Raw genomic sequence first — 14,473 nt, forward strand, 5'->3', positions numbered from 1 at the left:
TCACACCTTTCCAAAAGCACGTACGAGTCGAATGCTCCCAGGCTCTTTTGACCATGTGCCATAGAAACCAGCAGGACTTTTTCAACAGACTGATTACACAGGATGAATGCTGGGTCCATCACTATGATCCGGAGACTAAAGTCCAGTCGATGCAATGGAAGCACTTGGACTCACCGCCTCCAAAGAAAGCACGCACCCAGCCCTCGACGGGCAAGGTCATGCTCACAATCTTTTGGGACCAGCACGGAGTAGTTTTGATGGATTTCCTAGCAAAGGGTGCCACGATTACTGGGGCATACTACGCTTCACTGCTGCGGAAATTGCGAGAGACCATCAAAAACAAGAGACGTGGCATGCTCACCAAAAGCGTCCGCCTTCTGCGAGACAATACCCCAGTTCACAACTCACATGTTGCCCAGACGGAAGCACGCTCCTGCGGCTTTGAAATTCGACCGCATTCCCCTTATTCACCCAACCTCGCACCATCGGACTTCCACCTCGTTCCAACATTGAAATCATATTTGAAGGGCAAGCATTTTCCAGATGATGAGACTGATTTCTGAAGTTACAACATGGCTTTTGGAGTAACCTGTCGACTTCTACAAGTGAAGTGTTTATAGTTGCATAAAAAGATGGGAGAAGTGTGTGTCCCGGGGTGTCACCTATGTAGAGAAGGACTAATAAATCTGCAAAGTTTCGTTGCTCTCCGTCCACAGGAAGTGGGTCAGGGGAAATCTTTATTGAACGCCCCTCGTAAGTTTCGCGACCGATATCAACTGACCTTCGTGAGAACACCATACGTGCAAAGGTATGGGCCGTCTGCTGATCCCTATTAGGATTCCACAACTCGTCACGATGCCACCACTCGTCGTTGACCTTCCTTTCACCGTTTGCCGCTCACAGATTGCGGACAGCATGCTAAGGTATGCTCTGGCATATAAAGTGAGCTTCCCCACAGCAGTGAAGCCATGAATGCGATAGCAACAGTTTAGAATGTTATTCGAAAGAAGGCTAGCAGCTCACTCCTTTAGAATTCGACCTGGCGTAATTCAACAAAACGATGGAACGCGGCCGATGCAGCGAGCGAGGCGACCTTCTTGCTGTCTCTTTCTTCAACTGAAACGCAGGAGAACACAGCACGTTACAAACGTATGGGCCTTCTACCAATCTCTATTAAGATAGGGCGCGAGGGAGCGCGCAGCTCAAAGCACGCGATTGCGGCCGGATCCAGGCAGCCCCCCGCCCCTCCCCTACAGGCCCTCCATAGGGTATGCAGCGGAAGAACGCTGGCGTATTTACTCTCCGCATGAGCCACGGTCGTCGGCTGCCTTCGCGCGCTTTCAGTCGCACGCTTTCACTCGCACGTAGGTCGCGCACTCTCCGGTTTTTTTCGCTGCTCAAAAGGAGGGCGCTACAACGGCATTATGTGGCGTTACATCACATGGAGTCAGGCCAAAATTTGTGACGTCGTGATGACGACACAAATTTTTGTGATCTGGTGACGTCATCCCGTGATTGTGATTTTTTGCGCCACTCGTCCCCGACGGCGCAAGGCGCAAGACGCCGCCAGTCAAATTTCGTGTTTAGTTTAGTCAGATATATAAGGCTTTCGTCTTAATATTAAAGCAAAAAAAAAAAAGACGCCTGGCCTGCGCGGAACGCGCAGCACAGTAACAGCGAAAGCTGGAAGAGCGGCCTTTGTAGAGCCCGTTCTAAACACTCTTGGGGCAACTAATATAAGTACAGATGCCGGGTATCCACTACGCCACAAGTCATACTTTTTCTTAAGTAGGGGAGCACCCATTGTGCCATTATTCGTCTTTCTGCGGATAAGCGAAGTACTAACTACCCATGTGTAAGACATTATGTGCACTTCGTTGATGCTCCATGCGGCTGATTGCAATGAAGAATTGTGGCTAAGCACTTTGTAGTGGGTGGGAAGCTTTAAACCACATACTCGTTATGCATACGCGTTGTGTGACACCTGGTCGTTGTTTTACTCTTCGCCACGCTATATTACATATATATGTTAACGTGATTCCTTGCCCAATATGACGCCTGTATAGGGTCTTTTTGCAAAGGAGTTTCAAGCACCATCGTGGCTTTGTGAAATCGGATCCAGATGCAAGGCCCGCAAGAATGTACTTTCGAGATTGCATGTCGAAATTTGTTGAATTATAGAAAGCGCAGGAGTTTGTACCTGAGTGGTTGTCGAGGGTGGAACCCCTGACAGTGCTCAAGGAATTTTGAAATTCATGTCCGTCCAGTAGGACTGACACTATTTGTTGTTATTACCTCTATGTGTTTGCTGATGTAATTTGTCATGTGTTTGTTGATGTAATTTGTCTCTGGAAACAGGTAATAAAGCAAACACAAATCGTGGCTCTGTGGTAGAATACGCCACTGTCACGCAGCGGGCCCGGGGATCAAATCCCATCCGATCCTGGATACCTTTCATTTCATTTTTCTGTCTTATTTCGGCCGATAGCGGTTGCGGACACCGGTGACGACGGCGGCGGACAACTAAGTGTTACGTCTCATAACACCTTTCGCTGTAAAACAAGAGTGAGCGCAACAAGTAATACCTTCGCCAGAGCACGCGTTCAGGGGATGCAAAGCTAAGGCAGCGTAGACGCTCACGCGTACTCGGCCAATACACGAAGTCCGAGAAATCATGCGTTGGGTCAACACTAATGGCTTCGCGGATAATAGTGATTGGGGAGGTTTTACCCCCCAAAAACCCCGACATGATTTTGAGAGGAGCCGTAGTGGAGGGCTGCGGAAATTTCGACGACCTGGAATTCTTTAACGTGCACCTAAATTTAGGCACACGTGGCTCTATGATCATACGCTTTTCTCATTCTCAGCACCCTTGCCCCCTGCCTCTTGGCACCTAAGAAGTCCGCAGGAGTGGGAGGCTGCTTGATCCAGCACAAGGCCGGATCTCCAACTTCAGCAGGTGAACTGGGCGGAGGACGTCACGACTAGGAACGACCTGGACCTCACAACGCACAGCCTGAAGGTTACTCACAGCGCTGCTTTTTATTTTTATTTTACTCTTCGCCTTCTCGCAAATAAGTTTTTTTTCCCACCACCACGGCGGGTTCGGCTGCACGGAGCGTTCACATGCCAAGGCTGGTTGCGTGAAGTAACGTTCCCATCTTCCATGGTACAGATGCTCACGACGTGGCGGTTTGGCGCCGCCCGAAACCACCGCAGCGCGGCGTTGCTGTGACCAAAAAAGTGCGCGCGTAGTAGCATTACAGACAATACTGTGACCCTCACAGATGATCTTTCGCCGTCTCCGCGCGCGGCGGCTGTCGACGCTCGCATTTTAACTTGTCGTCGATGTGTGGTGCCCGCGCTGGAACGCGGCGCAAAAAAAATTAAAAAAAAAACTCCCGCGAGAGCAAGGGGACATCGTGTCTGCAACAGCCGCCGCGGGCGGGGGCAGGCAGCTTCTTCTTCTGCGCGAGCGATCCAGATTGCGGCGTGATCGATCTGCCCATTGTGACGGTACTCACGAAGACGCTCCCCGCCGCAGCCGGAATACCGAGGCATGTGCTTTCTCGCGCACATCCCGGGCCGCGCAGCTGCTGTTCGCCATAAACAGGCCTCTCCCTCTCTCCCTCTCTCAATGGCCCGTGTTTGCTCCGTAAGCAGCCCTTCGCAAGCTTCCCGGACTCTCTTACGGGAGGAATCTTCGCACTGCCTTGTTTGAAGTGCGATGGGCCCCGCCACGGTGGTCTAGTGGTTATGGCGCTCGGCTGCTGACCCGAAGGTCGCGGGATCGAATCCCGGCCGCGGCGGCTGCATTTTCGATGGAGGCGAAAATGTTTGAGGCCCGTGTACTTAGATTTAGGTGCACGTTAAAGAACCCCAGGTGGTCGAAATTTCCGGAGCCCTCCACTACGGCGTCTCTCATAATCATATCGTGGTTTTGGGACGTTAAACCCCAGATATTATTATTATTCTTATTATTATTCTTTAAGCTTCCACATTCGTGCACAGTAGCAGTAACCTTCCCCATTTACCAAGCCAGCTTGGTGAATGGGGAACCAATATATATATATAGGGTGTTTCAAGAAATGTGTCCAACCTTCTCAAAAATTCAGGAAAATGCGATATTTGATTGCTGCCTTCAGAATTAGTTTTTCTGTGGTGGCAGGGATTTTAAGATGGTTAAAGAAATTAGTTGAGAGTGTAATTAAAAAGTTAAATTAATTAACTTTTTATTATCGGAGTTAGGCGGTTGTGTCAAAGGAAGAATTGAAGTTCTTCATGCCAGAAAACCCACCCAGCTTCGAGATTTAAAGGTGACATCTAGTAATAATTACGAAGTAATGAAATTCAACCAAATTCAATGGCGAAACCTAAGCAGAAACATGGAAGAACGCAACTGGCATATTCTTCTGAGACGTCCAAAGTGAGTGAATGACTTTTTCTGTAGCGCTAGGCATCTTAAGATGGTTAGAGACATGACTTGGGACAGTAATTAAGAAATTTAAATTAATTAACTTTTTAATTAGTGGAATTAGGTGACTGTGTCAAAGTGAGGAATTGAAGTTCTTCGTGCCAGAAACCCATCACAACATTGAGATTTCGAAAAAGCGGCCTCTAGTAATAATTACGAAGTAATGAAATTCAACCGAATTCGATTGCTTTCGCTGTTGAAAGCCGTTGCATTTGGTTGAATTTCATTATGCCGCAACAATTACAAGAGGACGCTTTTTCGAAATCGAAATCTCAAAACTCGGATGGGTTCCTCGCATGAAGAACTTCAATTCTCCCATTTGACACAATCACATAACTCCACTAATTAAAAAGTTAATTAATGTCACTTTCTTAAAACTGTTATAAATGATGTCCTTAACTACCTTAAGATTCCTGCCGCTACAGAAAAAGCAATTCTGAAAGCCCCGAGCAAATATCGCATTTTTCTGATTTTTGAGAAGGTTGGACACATTTCTTGAAGCACCCTGCATATATAATGTTGTATCCGGGAAGGCGTGCAAAACAACTAATTGGTATGGCACAACCAAATGAATCGAACCGCCAATAAGCCCTGGGAAAGCGTAGGTGACGTTAATTGTTATCTTTAGCTGTAGTGGGATTGTGACATAAATTACGATGCATTGAAGTGGTCGAAAGATAACCATTTCCATCGGTCGGATCTCTCGAAAAAAAATTGGCTTTCATTGTGATGGTGGGATTTCGACTTTTATGTCTGCAATGTCCATTGCAGAAGTGTACTTATGTGTTGAATAAATTCTGCCACTAATACATTTGCCACTTCACCCTCGTAGGGCCGAAGCCCAGTACATGTTCGGTCCAAGTTTACTGTGGAAGTGCAAGTGCAAGACTTGAAGTCCTTCATTGATCTCTTTTATCTATTTACAAGCGTATGCATCCCTTTTTGTTACTGGCTCCAGCAGCGTTCTCTAACGCTGCTCTATATCTAAAAGCGGTGAAACCTGCTTCCATTACCAATAATTTGTCTGGGTGGTTCAACAAAACCAGGCTGAGATTGGTGGGTCGAGGGTTTCAAACTCCGCACAATGTAGCATTATTGTGAACCTGTAGTCAGACACACGCTATTGGTTGCCGCTCCGAGGAACTGGGCCGATATTCTCGTGGGACTTGTAAGCATTAGGTCATGGCATTGAAGTGTACGGTTGTTGTAACATCGGTGAGGTCATACTGTGGCTATCAATCACTTTGTCATAGGGCCGTAACCCGGTAACTGTCCGGTCGGCGTTTGCAGGGGACGTGGAAGTGGAGCACTTAAAGTCCCACATTGATTCCTTTTACACTTTTTTGCATACTGGCTCCTGCAATGTCCTCTGAAATACCCGATATATAGACGCCGTGCAACCGTCTCCTACTACCAAACATTGACTGGGCGGTTCGAGAGACCCATGCAGGTATTGGTAGGTAGAGGGCCTCAACCTCAGTACAAGTTGACATTATAGTAAGCGTGTAGTCTGGACTTATGCTCCTGTTGTCGCTACCGAGAAATTCGGCAGACATATCGGAGGGCCTGGTAAGAAATTCTGTCACGGCGGGCAAATGTACAACTGTTGTAACATTGATGGGGCCATACTGCGGCTACCGTACTGTCATACAGCCGGTACCTATAGGTCGACGTTTGCTGGGGACAAGAGAGAAGAAGTGGAGGATTTGAAGTTCCACGTTGATAGATTTTATACTTTTTCTTTGAACTGGCTCTTGCAACGTTCACTAAAGCTGCTCGACACATAAAGGCGGTGAAACCTTCTCTTACTACCAATACCTTGAATGGGTGGTTCGAGACAGCCAGGCAGGGGTTGGTAGGTATATGGTTTCAACCTCGGCAAGTTGGCATGCCAGTGAGTGTGTAGTCTAGACGCATGCTCCTGGTTGTCGATCCGAGGAACTGGGCCGATATACCGGTGGGACTTGTAAGCAGTCGGCCATGGCGGTGAAATGTACGAGTGGCCTCACTTTGATGAGGCCATATAACGGATACCGCACCGTCATACGGTCGTAACCCGGTAACTGTCCGGTCGGCGTTTGCTGGGAACGCAGGAGTGGAAGTGGAGGATTTCAAGTCCCACATTGATCACTTTTTTTTAACTGGCTCTTGCAACTGCTCGATACATAAAGGCGGTGAAACCTTCTCTTACTACCAATACCTTGAATGGGTGGTTCGAGACAGCCAGGCAGGGGTTGGTAGGTATATGGTTTCAACCTCGGCAAGTTGGCATGCCAGTGAGTGTGTAGTCTAGACGCATGCTCCTGGTTGTCAATCCGAGGAACTGGGCCGATATACCGGTGGGACTTGTAAGCAGTCGGCCATGGCGGTGAAATGTACGAGTGGACTCACTTTGATGAGGCCATATAACGGATACCGCACCGTCATACGGTCGTAACCCGGTAACTGTCCGGTCGACGTTTGCTGGGGACGCGGGAGTGGAAGTGGAGGATTTGAAGTCCCACATTGATCACTTTTTTTTAATTGGCTCTTGCAACGTTCACTAAAGCTGCTCGATACATAAAGGCGGTGAAACCTTCTCTTACTACCAATACCTTGAATGGGTGGTTCGAGACAGCCAGGCAGGGGTTGGTAGGTATATGGTTTCAACCTCGGCAAGTTGGCATGCCAGTGAGTGTGTAGTCTAGACGCATGCTCCTGGTTGTCAATCCGAGGAACTGGGCCGATATACCGGTGGGACTTGTAAGCAGTCGGCCATGGCGGTGAAATGTACAAGTGTCCTCACTTTGATGAGGCCATATAACGGATACCGCACCGTCATAAGGTCGTAACCCGGTAACTGTCCGGTCGACGTTTGCTGGGGACGCGGGAGTGGAAGTGGAGGAGTTGAAGTCCCACATTGATCACTTTTTTTTAACTGGCTCTTGCAACGTTCACTAAAGCTGCTCGATACATAACGGCGGTGAAACCTTCTTTTACTACCAATACCTTGAATGGGTGGTTCGAGACAGCCAGGCAGGGGTTGGTAGGTATATCGTTTCAACCTCGGCAAGTTGGCATACCAGTGAGTGTGTAGTCTAGACGCATGCTCCTGGTTGTCAATCCGAGGACCTGGGCCGATATACCGGTGGGACTTGTAAGTAGTCGGCCATGGCGGTGAAATGTACAAGTGTCCTCATTTGATGAGGATATAACGGATACCCCACCGTCATACGGTCGTAACCCGGTAACTGTCCGGTCGACGTTTGCTGGGGACGCGGGAGTGGAAGTGGAGGAGTTGAAGTCACACCCACAGTGATAGCTCATGTTTTTCGCTGCATAATAGCTTACTTTGTTTTAGTGGCACGAGCAACCAGCGACGCTCTTTTTTCTCTCCAAAGCACTTGCGGTTTTGCGAATATCCGGAAAGATTCTTGTAAAAAATAAAACTGGTATGAAATCGACGGTTGTGATTCAATTTAATAGTTATATTGGACACATATCATATAAGAGCATAAGTTCACTTAAGACAAGGGCCAGTTGACTGTCAATCTAATTAGTGAAAGTTAATTGAGTGAGTTCATTGAAAGAGCAGGAGGTTTGCTTGTGAGCAGCTGGTATCGTTGCGTAACCTGGCCGGCAGATCTCAGCCACGCGCTTATTTTACGTGGCCTCTGAGATCCACTTCGGCAGCGCGTGAAACACAAGGTTAACGCAAGGAATACGCCAGGGCACACTAACGTCGGTGTTAGTAAAGGATCTAAGTCGCCTTCAGACTTTTTTTTTTTCGCGCATATTCGGTCCGTGCCCTTCCGTATTTCTCTTCCTCCTCCACGTATATTAGAGCAAATATTGCCTGGCGCTTACGGCAGTGTGCATATTATTAAATTGGTTTTTACGTCTATTCAGGTATCGTTCTTTTTTTTTTCTGCCATCACCGGTACATCAATTTTCGTTGAGTAGGATGGCGTGCTTTTGGCTCTCACATGACACGACATGACATTTAATCTTCAGTGGTTGTTACTGTGGCAGATCAAACACTAAGGACAGACGACAGACGCAGTATCGGAGAGCTTGATCAGGTGCGAACAACTATATGTGAACATTTTATTCGCACCGCGTATGCAGACAGATTTGTTTTCCAACACTTAATTTTCAACCCCAGAGGGTTATTATTATTATTATTATATTATCTGGGGTTTAACCTTCCCGAAACCACGATATGATTATGAGGGACACCGTAGTGGAGGGCTCCGGAAATTTCGACCACCTGGGGTTCTTTGACGTGCAGCTGAATCTAAGAGCACGGGCCTCAAACATTTTTGCCTCCATCAAAAATGCAGCCGCCGCGGCCGGGATTCGACACCGCGACCTTCGGGTCATAGCCCAGAGGGTATCAAGTAAGTTTGTAAGTCTAAGAGAAAGGCCGTTCTTTTTTTATATTCCAACGCACATGAATGCGCATAACAGGGAATCGAACCTGCAAAACGGTGTACGTCGATATAAAATTGCTGCGTGTTCAGTTATTGCATTGAAGGCACAGTTCCACAAGATCCTGTCACAGACACAAAAATGCAGAAACTGGGCGTGTGCGTGCCTGACGTACTATTTTCTTTCTTTCTTTCTTTCTTTCTTTCTTTCTTTCTTTCTTTCTTTCTTTCTTTCTTTCTTTCTTTCTTTCTTTCTTTCTTTCTTTCTTTCTTTCTTTCTTTCTTTCTGTCCTTCCTTCTTTCTTTCTTTCTTTCTTTCTATCGCATTGCGCAATGTTCCCTCCTAACCTTTTCATTCCTCCATGCCAATAATCGTACCTTTATCCACGTGCTTAGCAGCGCAACGCTTCAGTTGCTACAGGCAACGACTGTCATGCGTTCATATAAAGGCAACAATGAAATGTGGCAACGTGAAATGACAACTGAACTCGACAAAAGATCATATTTCCACATCAGAGACGGCTGACCGCCTACAAGCCCCTGATCGAGAGAGCAACAATTTTGTAGCGTTAGCTACACTTGCCTAGCCGTAGCCGATTTCGCGTGGATCTTCATGAGCCGTGTTGCGCATGCGCGAGGATCAGTGATGTCACACAGCTGGCTCACCGGAGCCGGCATCTCAAGCGCACTCCGCCACCGCCGCGCGCGACTCGCCGCTGCTGGTCTACGCATTCGAAAGGAGTGGTGTCGTAGCCATGGCAGACACACTGGCGCCGGCGCGCGCGCAGCTATTCGCCTTCGCTGTGCAGTCGCCGTCTGACACTGCGCTGGAGCCACTTGATAGCGCCTCTGACAGGCGTTTGCAGATGGGTAACGCCATGGAGAAGGAGAGCGCATATGCTGCTCAACGGCGCAGAAGAGGCGAGAAGCTTATCTCATCGGATCCCAAGTAGTTGCCTGGCAATTAGCGGTTCAGCGTACGAAGAATGAACAGAAGAAGGCTAATAATCCTAGACAATCTGGAAAGCTAAGAATAATCAGCTGAACCTTTGCTAACGCTACGTATATCCTGGCATAGCCGAGCTAAGCCACTGCAAATTTTTTGGAAAGCGGCGCATACAACTACGAATGTGATCCGCACACCTTCGAGGGCTGCATTTGTTTACGTTCACAGGCGCCAGGTTTTTCTCGTACGACGCCGCTACCGGTGTCTGTGTGCTACAACAAGCGTCGTTTGAAAATAGAAAATATATATAAATATCTTACTTTCTATCCTTAACATCGAGGCCATGTACTTTGAACCGGGTGCTTCTGCTGGTGTTTGACCCGACACACAAAACGGAATTGGTGTGACGCGTCAGCGAACGACGCACGGGGTACGTCTTGTGACCTTTTTTTTTTTTACTTCTACATGGCTAAATTAATTTTGTTTGCTCATTTCACTTCCTGCGACATATGGATACCCCGTGGCAGACTTCACTTCCAATCAGTTGAATAAATGCGCACACACGGAAGAACTGGGGTGGCTGTCGAGTCGAAATGAAATTCAAAGGCGTTGGGTTCTAACTTGCTCCATTTTTATGCACAGACAATTCGCACGCTTTACGACGCATCGTTCTCCAACAAGTTTAATCGTCATCCCGCGTGACCGTAACAACTTGCTTTAGAGAAGGGGACGCGGAGGCTACTAAAAATTACGAGGGGGGGGGGGTCCACGCCTCCCCCCTCACCCACGAAATTTTGATTGGGCGGGGGGGGGCAATTTTTACCGAAAATATTTACTGAAAAATAGGTGCTTTTCTCAAATAGTCAATGCCTTCAGCAAGTGAACCCCCCCTCCCCCCCTTCCCCCCAGAAAAAAGTTCCAGGCTGCGGGCCTGCTAGCGGGTATGTGCCATGGTCCGAGCAGGCAGGTCACGTGATCTCGCTTTGACCAATCACTTGTAAGCGCACGCAAGTCAAATCTAGCGGCGCATTCCCGACATCATGTGACCTGGCTAGCTAATCAGACTCGCGCGCTTTCCTAACCGCACGTGATCTCGCTAGCCAGTCGCGTAGAATCGAGCATGTAGACGTCGCTGGGCCGAAGACCCAGTGCTGCAATCAAAGAAAGCGGATGCCATGCGCCAGCGGAGAGCTGACGACTCCGAACTGCGACCTCGCGAAGCCGAGGTAACACGGCAACGAAGGGTTGCCGCCACTACTGAGGGCTGCAAGGACCACTGCAAGGAATGCCGCGAGGGGGATCATAGCGCATAGACTGCTTCGCTGCACGACCATCTTCACGGAGTATATGGGCCGTAGATTTCGCTTTTTTTTTCTTTAAAGTGATACTGAACAGAAAAAGGCTTTTTTTTCTCGTATTAGTAAATTACTCTTTCAGGATAACAAAACCACCACGCTTACTGCGAGAAGACGTTTGGTGAGCGAGAAAACGCGGGGGGAAAAATGCGGTTGGCGACGCCACCTTGATGTTCCCGCGCCAGTCGCCGTGACGTCATAAATTTTGAAGGCGTCTGCTAGGACCCACGTAGTTCCTAATCGGTAAAAACGAAGTACATTTTCTGCTGAGGGAACCAGGGAGTTAACATACCAAGTTTGAGGAAATTTCGATGAGACAATGAGCCAATCCGTGACGTCACCATCGAAGACTTCGGCAGGGTATTTCTAAGTGAAGCATTTGGCATTGCGTTTCTCATCTAATAATAAAGTTGTGATGGTAAAATTAATTACACTAGAGTTTTCAGATTGTTTCAATTTAGTGGCCCTCTAAGGACATTGTCCTTCTAAGGACAATGGTAAACTACGGTGGCGATTTGGAAACGGCTGCGATAAGCGCTTCAGCCTGTCATCTGTCTTTGCTAAAGCTCCTCTACATTAGCAGGCTCCCCTGCTAGTAACTGAACCAGATATGGATACTCTTGCTCAGTTTCTACGGAATTGGTCGCCAATCTTCATTATTGTTTCCACGCCAGGCTATTCGACATTACCTTTGCATTCTCTATATTTATCCTCAACTGTACATTGAGACTGCGTTGCGCCTATAGGACAAGACACATGTTTCAGAAGCACCGACTTATTCTTTTTCTTTCTTTCACGCCAGGCTATTCGACATTACCTTTGCATTCTCTATATTTATCCTCAACTGTACTTAGAGACTGCGTTGCGCCCAGGACAAGACACATGTTTCAGAAGCACCGGCTTATTCTTTTCTTTCTTTTTTTCTTTCTACAGACGAGGATGTATGAATTACAATTACCCTCTGCTTTTTCTGGGGACTGCAGAAAAGTGCTGGAAATATCGCCACTGTGTTCGCCGCACACAACTTCTCTGTTTGTGATTCCACGAAATTACTCATGCACGCCTCTTTTTCTGGGTATTCGTTTCCTGCATTCCCGTCCGCTGCGTTTTTTTTCTTTGTTTTCTTGCGGGTCGTAAGGACGTTTACAATGGCGTAAACACGGGCTATACCGCCGTTCTTCACAATATGATATCATTCATGTCATTTGAACAGGTAACAATGAGAATGAGTGACCTGTTTATTTGCAGCGCGCCACTTCTAAAAAAAGGGAACAATACGTAGCATGTAATCTCGGATCCCCAGCTACTTTTCTGCCGGACGCCTGAATTTATTTATTTATTTATTTAATCAATTATTTACCCACAGCACCAACAGGCATTAGAGTGGGGTAGGGTATGCAGAAGGGAACAAGAAATAACATATGTTGTCGGCCATGGAACTAATCAAACAAAGTCGCCAATTAATAACAATCAGCCACACAAATATATATAACACTGAAAAAAATATTCAAACTCTGTCATTCTAAAAGAGAAAAGAAAACATTTGTCATAATAGTGGCAGTGTTTGAACGCAGTTGGTTCAATTCTCATATTTGTTTTGGGAAAAAGAAGAAAAAGAAAGAAAATTGAATTGCATCAGTCTTTCATGCGATTTCTCGTATATTGAACCTACGATCTACGCAGTCTGAGACATAGTGCAGTTCGAGTAAATATTTTGCCTTATCAATTACGACATGGCAATGATAGTGTGAAAAAAACACGTCTGCGGTTGACCAAGTACTCCCCCAATCTAATATTTCTTTCAAACTCTCCGCCCCCGATATATCTACCGGAAATCACTGATACAAACAGAGTGTCTAAATTCTGGACCCTTTCCAATTTATCAATCTCGAAGGAAAGGCACTACGCCAGTTTTAGAGGCTACATTCTTTTAGTCTATATCATCCGCGTTTAAAGCAGGTACACCGTAATCTTGACTTAGAGTGTACTAGAACAGGGGAGTGCTCGGAATGGCCGCTGCACCAACGTGCAGAAAGTGAAGCCCAAACAGGATCAATCCGCTTGTGGCGCTGCGATCGGTAGTCTGCAATGTGTCGTCGTTTAAAAGTAGCGCGCGGCTGCGACAAAGTGGTGCAGGGGTAGAATGCCCGCTTCCCACTCAAAAGGCCCGGGTTCGAATCGCAGCTGTAGGTGGTGGGTTTTTATCCTTAGTGTCACCTTTTATAGCTGGTTGGTTTTACTTTATTTCCTAAAACTAGATTCTGTTGCTACGTATTACTACAAAGAGAGTCATAAAATGTAAAATCTCGTTTCGAGTCCCGTATTCGCAAAAATCTCGGAAGCCATGCTTTACGTTTTTGTTGAATCCTGGGTGGTGGCGCTGCAAATAACTACGCTCACTGTCAAATTTCTTCTATTTTACTTCACATTTTGCCTTACCTTTTGAAGCAACACGTAGCAACCTAAGCTAGTTTTAAGAAACAAAGGAAAACCAATACAGCTATAAAAGGTGACACTAAGAGTAAAAATCAACCTTCTACAGCTGCGATTCGAACCCGGGCCATTTGAGTGGGAAACGGGCATTCTACCCCTGCGCCACTTCGGCGGAGCCACGCGCAACTCTTAAACGACGACACATTGCAGACTACCGATCGCAGCGCCACAAGCGGATTGACCCTGTTTGGGCTTCACTTTTCGAAGCTAGAATATTTTCCAGTGGCATGACCGCGCCTCTCTGCCTGACGCACGCGGTGGCATCTGCAGCGGCGGCGCTCCCATCGACCACTCTTGAAAGGTTGCCCTGGCTCTCAGCAGCGAACATGGCACACGAGAATGTAAAGAGTGTTCCGATGTTTTAACGTAATTCCGATGCTTTAACGCGTACCGATGTTTTAACGTAATTGCTAATCGCAGCAAGCAAACCTGGTAGCAGACGCCAGTCGATGCGCTGTAATCTTTTTCGCCCTTAGTGGGCCATTCGGGTAATGCAGCAATTTCGCGAGCATTAAATTTTGCAAAGCAATGGTTATTCGTGAAACCGAATGTTCGCGTGATGTTCGCGATCATGAAGAACACGTTGTTTACAGTGTCAACTATAGGCCGCACATGCAGAAAAATCAGGCTAATTAAAGTTGATTTCATATTTACACGCGAAAGCAATAATCACAATCTTCAAAACACGTAAAGAACTACTTCAAAAGCGCTTTCATTCTACAAAACGATTTTATTGCACGCGCTTTTCATTTGCACAGAAGCCATTCCTTCTTTAGTTGCCTTGCCTTGGCGGTTA

Source organism: Rhipicephalus sanguineus, chromosome 10 (assembly GCF_013339695.2).
Source record: "Rhipicephalus sanguineus isolate Rsan-2018 chromosome 10, BIME_Rsan_1.4, whole genome shotgun sequence".
In the NCBI taxonomy this organism is placed as follows: Eukaryota; Metazoa; Arthropoda; class Arachnida; order Ixodida; family Ixodidae; genus Rhipicephalus; species Rhipicephalus sanguineus.